At 41.2% G+C, this 6,073-nt stretch overlaps 1 non-coding gene across 1 annotated transcript; it reads left to right on the top strand.

Annotated features, from left to right (window-relative positions):
* Positions 1-5,290: 5,290 nt before the first annotated feature.
* Positions 5,291-5,397, top strand: LOC125596259. Its single transcript, XR_007330986.1, has one exon. It is a non-coding gene; the product is annotated as a small nucleolar RNA R71 (small nucleolar RNA).
* Positions 5,398-6,073: the final 676 nt, after the last annotated feature.

The raw sequence follows: 6,073 nt of genomic DNA on the forward strand, positions 1-6,073 counted from the left end.
ATTGCATCATAGATATAACGGTTATTTTTTAGGATGTAAGTACCGTACTTTTTATAAACATATCGTTTTCTATCATGAACTAGCAAAAAGAAAAAAAATCTGGTGTTTATAGTGGGACGCTCGTTTTGGTGAATTATACTAAAAAAATAAACACATACATAAAGAAATCATACACTTGTTAACACACATGGATCTAGCCTCTATTTTTTTTTTTGTTTTGTTAAGAAAGTCTCACAAACACTATGAGCTGACTTACAACTTTGAAATTCCATAACAGTTATTTTTCTTTTGTATTTCTCATACATGTATTATCCAAAAATACAAACATGATTTATTCATATGATATATTTTCTTCATTCATTCATTTATTGGTTTTTGCTATGGGTAGCTATTCCTATATTCCAAAGTCGATGCAAAGTGCTAGACAATGATTTTGGTTAGGCTAAAAAATCTTTAAGTATGACTTTCATCCCCACAAGATGTATATTAAGTCTAGTTATTCTATTATTATTCGATGACTGATATTAAGAGTTTTCAAGGCTCCTAAAACAAATGTTGTAGTATAGTGATTGTCGAACCAGTTCTGAGGGATATCAAAGCACTGAGAATGCAAGTACTCACTTAATCTAAGTGCAACCAGTGATTTAGATGGGTTTTAACCTATGACTAAAACTAGAAAGCAATAACAGAATGATACTTTCTTGACTAAGGGAAAAGAGAACTCATGGGCATAGGGATTAGACCTTGGGTGATCAAGTATCGAATTAAGGATGGCAAATGATCAATCAAACTATCAACCTTAAGCCTAGACACAATTCTAAGCAAGCTCTATGTCTAGATGAATGCTCATTTGCTAACATATCTCAAACATCAAATGTCTTTGGTTGAATAATATGAAAGCAATCATTACTAACAAGTCTATTAGCTATCTTAGCATCTTTAACAACAAATGTCTTTGGCAAAGTATACTAAAAGCCTAGGAGAGTTGTCTCAGGCATTTCATCAAACACCTTTCGGGTGGGAAATGCCTATTGATCAACTTTTGAGTGGCCAACTCAGAAGATGCATTATGAATACTCTACTAGCAAGGAACAAGAATGATCTACACTAAAACATCCTAGAACTAACCTAATCACCCTTAATCTCCCTAACCCATGAATTCAAAAGGTGATTACTCACTAATCTCCATGATTCCTCTTAAACCCATATTGGATTTCAGATTAATCATGTAGAGAAATAGATAAGAAATCAACAAGAACACAAGAACATAACAATCAAAATCCAAGAGATGAACTTCTCAAGAGAGTTTTTGTGTATTTCTCAATAGATCCAAAGATAATCTGCCTGGTGGTGGCTTCCAGAGTAAAAAACATAGGTTTAGAAAATAAAAACGTGCATAATGAAATGACCAAAAGGCCCTTGAGAAAACATGAATTCAGCCAAACAAATAGACGTGGAGCGACCTCGGCACGTCGCTGCGAGAGGTCGCTCCCGGGTCGTTTCCTCGCGAGCGACCTGGCTGTGTCGCTCCGAAGACGTCGCTCCCGGCTTGCTCAGAAACCATAGACGCGAGCGACCTTAGGGTGTCGCTCTAGGAGGTCGCTCCCGGCTTGTTCGTCGCTCTCAAATCGACACAACCCGAGCGACCTCTGGGTGTCGCTGCGGTGAGGTCGCTCTAGGAGCTGGAGCGACTTCGCCTTGTCGCTCTAGGAGGTCGCTCCGAAGCGTAGATGGCGAGCGAGTTCATGGCGTCGCTCCGGTAGGTCGCTCCCATGCATTGCTCGTCCAATGATCACTCTAATCACCTCTAATCACCTCCCTTGAGCTCCAAATGTACCCAAATGTCTCCAGGAACTCCATGTGGTACTCCAATACCTAATGGAGACATATGTATGCAAAATGCAACCTAGACATGGCTTAATCCTAATCTATATGATGAAAATGCACATGAATAAATGGATAAAACAATGTGAATATGCAAGATATCAACTCCCCCAAACTTATTCTTTTACTTGTCCTCAAGTGAACTTTCTAGAACTCATAGGGAGAGAGGTTTGAAGGTGGGAGCTCATAGCCAAAAGAAACACACAAAGCACTCAAATCAACATTTAAATTCAGCATTAGTACACCCTCTCTTATTATACTCTAGCTTCTCTAGGCCTATCTGAACTCTTTCCATCCCTACACTCATCATCATGCATTCACACATGCAAATCAGCCAACTCTCAAGTTCATTAAGCATAGCATCAAGTGAATTTTTGCAAATGGTCAATTGGTCCAAGTCATTTGGTTGGGTAAGGGAAGGCTTTTATTCAAGTGAGTCAAGAGGTTCAAAATATATGATTTTAAAGGTGGTTCACTCTCAAAACAAGTAGCCTTGACATTGCACATAATATATCTAAGAAAGGGATCAACTCATGCATACAATGCTCAATCTCCATTGTTCTACCCTTTTCCCAAACATACAATTACACAATCATTCCCAAATGTCAAATCCAACTCACATCTCTCACCAAAAGATCCTAAGAACATTAACTCTTTCTCTTTGAAATCTACAAGGGATTTTTCACAACCTCAAAACATTACTTAGCTCCTAACAACTTTGCTAGCCCCCTTTTTCTTTCTTTTTCTTTTCTTTTCTTTTTTTTTTTTTTTTTTTTTTTTTTTTTTTTTTTTTTAGATGGGGGCCAAGACTTTTCATAACTTGAGCTAGAGGTTTTTCTACTTATCCCAATAAGACAATTCACTTAAACACAAAGAGTCATTTCTTTTCCTTTTTCATTGCTCCCAAATCATAATCACAACTCTCACCCCCCACCTATAGCTAGACAATAGAGTGCCCAATCTAGCAAGAATGAAGATCAAGCATTGTCGTTCCCGATACTCTCAACATTATGCACATGTAAGACTTTCCGAAGAAGGCCTCACTCATCAAACAATGAAAGCTTAAAAGGAGGGAAAGGTTTTGGGAGTGGTCTACCACTAGAGTTTGTCAGAATAAGATTGGCATAAAGGATGTGACAACTCAGGTGTGTATAGCCATGACTCAGTACACAAGGGACCATGAGCAAGAAGCATTAAGTTCGTTTAGTTCAAATAAGGTTGTAGTTGGCTTCAAAGACTGAGTTTCAGCAATCAACAAGTTTCAGGAAGAGTTTTCAAGGCTCGAAACATACAAGTCTTTTTGAGAGGTGCAAAAGCTACTCAGGTGCAACGTAGTGTTCTTTACAAGGCATTTAAAATCATTGCTCCCAATGCAAGTAAATGCAACCTATATGCTCTAGACTCTCCTAGAAATGCCAAAGATGCAAACTAAATGAATTTTTTTTTATGCAAATATATATGTATAATGCAATGCATGAGACTCAAATCATCAAAGCAAACGTGATCAAATACTTGGTACCTCCCCCAAACTTAAATAACACAGTCTCTGTGTTGTCAAGGAGAGAGAGATACCCAAAAAGAGAAAACTAATATGCAAAAACGAAATGGTATATACAAGGGAAAGTAGTGGGTTACCTTCTATGGAGAATGAGTAGAGGGAGATGCTCCCTCCTCGTCGTCCTCAGGTGGTAACTCTTCAAGGTGCTCATCAGTAAGAGTGCCCATCTCTTCAATGTAGAAGGCTTGCCCGAACACAGTTGGTTTCTTCATTTTCTCCTTGATGTCAAAGTGGAGAACATGCCCTTTACCCAAATGGAGATCAATCGTGCCCGCTTTCACCTTAACAATTGCTCCTGCTGTAGCTAAGAATGGCCTTCCAAGAATCAATGGGTCCTGAGCCTCCTCACCCATCTCAAGCACCACAAAATCTGTAGGTATCTCATACCTTCCAATCTTCACAGGTAGGTCCTCTAAGATGCCCACAGGGTACTTCACTGAACGATCAGCTAACACCAGAGAGAGTCTACACTTCTTGTACTGAGTGAATCCAAGCTTCTTTGCAACAGACAAAGGCATCACGCTGACACTAGCTCCCAAATCGCAGAGACATTTCTCAAATACCATAGGTCCAAGAGCACAAGGTAGTGTGAAGCATCCTGGATCCTCTAACTTCTCTGGAACATCAAGCCTTTGGATGATGGCACTGCACTCATGGGTAAGAATCATCATGCTTTCCATTTCCTTCTTCTTTGCAGCTACAACATCTTTCAGGAACTTGTTGTATTGAGGAATCAACATGAAAGCATCGATGATGGGCATTGCAACCTGAGCTTCACTCATTTGCTTGTCAAACAAAGCCTTGTACTTCTCTAGCAGCTGCCTCTTGAATCTACCAGGGAATGGTAGTTTGGGTTCATAGGGAGGAGGAACAAAAGAATTCTCACTTGCTGGAGCAAGAACTTCACCATCTTTCACTGTTTTCTTCGCTTCCCCAACCTTTCCTTTACCCTTGGCTTCCACAATCTTCTCCAAGATTTCATCATTGATTTTCTCATCAACAATCACCACTTCATCATCTAAGTTGATGGCCACCTCTTCACCTAGTTTCTCAGCATCCCTAAGGGTGATAGCTTTGGCCTCCTTGGGGTTTTGGTCAGATTTTCCAGGTAGAGATCCTTGCTGGCGAGTCTGGTGAGTGTTCATGGAAGCAAACTGATTCTCTAAATTCTTGACTGTAGAAGCAAGATGTGAGAACTTGTTGTTGAGCTCATTGTAGCTCCCATCAATCTTGGAATGAAGGTTTTTCAACTCATAACCAACATGCTTCTCACTTCTAGTCTGAGACTCCAAGATTTGTTTCAGCAGGGTGTCAGTGCTGCTCTCTTGAGGAGCAGAGGAACCAGATGAGGGGTTTTGATGAGGTTGATAGCTGCCTTGCTGGTTGTTTCGAGGCGGATAACCACTCTGTTGGTTGTTGGGGTAGGATTTCTGTTGGTAGTTGTTGTACTGAAAGTTGGGCTCTTTTTTGTACCAGCTACCATTGTTGTTGATGAAACACAGCTCTTCCTGACCTTCCAAACCCTCAACCTCATGGACAACAGGTGGTGTATCTTGGCTTGGGTTACCAACAAAGTGCAGCTGCTCTTGTGTGGCTTTATCAGCAAGGAGGATGTCTATCTTATCCTGTAGAGCTTTCAACTCCTTCCTCGTCTGCTTATCATCTGTTCGACTGCTTCTGTCGTGGTCTCCACTGTAGACTGCATCACTCTTTACCATGTTGTCAACCAGCTCCTCTGCATCTTCCTCAGTTCTCCCCAAGAAGAACCCATTGCTAGCTGTATCCAGTCTGGCCCTGTACTTAGGAAGAGCACCACGGTAGAATGTGCTCAGCAAGCTCTCCTTAGAGAAACCATGGTGTGGGCATTGAGCTTGGTAGCCCTTGAATCTCTCCCAGGCTTCACTGAATCCTTCCAAGTTCTTCTGTTGGAAACTGGAGATCTCATTTCTCAGCTTAGCAGTTCTTGAGGATGAGAAGAATTTCTCCAAGAATGCTCTCTTGCACTCATCCCAAGTGGTGATAGAGTCGCTGGGTAGAGACTTCTCCCACTGACGTGCCTTATCCCCCAAAGAGAAAGGGAATAGCTTGAGCTTTAAGGCATCTTCGGACACACCATTGGTTTTTGACAACCCACAGTAGCTGTCGAACCTATCCAAGTGATCAAATGGGTCCTCCAGAGCCAAGCCATGATACTTGTTGTTCTCGATCACGTTGAGGAGTCCTGACTTGACCTCAAAGTTGTTGGCTGCCACAGCTGGTGCTCGGATTCCGAATCTATGACCATGTATGTTGGGGCGGTCGTAAGTGCCAATGGGTCGAGCTGCCCGCGGTTGGTGTTCTGCCATATCAATATCCAAGTGGGCCTGGTGTTCTTCTTCTCTTCTAGCTCTAGCACACTCCCTCTCAAAAGCTCTGATGTCTGCTACTATTGGAACTAGGTTTGATGGACCCCTGCTCCTCAAGTTCATACACCTGAAAGTGAAAGGTAGGTGAAGAAGAAGAATCAGTAACAAAACAAAATTAAAATGACTTAGTCTCAAGCAAGTGACTAAATCTCAATGTTTAAATCTACTCAGAATTTGGCAACGGCGCCAATTTGATGTTAGGAGTTTTCAAGGCTCCTAAGACAAA

Source organism: Brassica napus, unplaced genomic scaffold (genome assembly GCF_020379485.1).
Source record: "Brassica napus cultivar Da-Ae unplaced genomic scaffold, Da-Ae ScsIHWf_1165;HRSCAF=1660, whole genome shotgun sequence".
Taxonomy (NCBI): Eukaryota; Viridiplantae; Streptophyta; class Magnoliopsida; order Brassicales; family Brassicaceae; genus Brassica; species Brassica napus.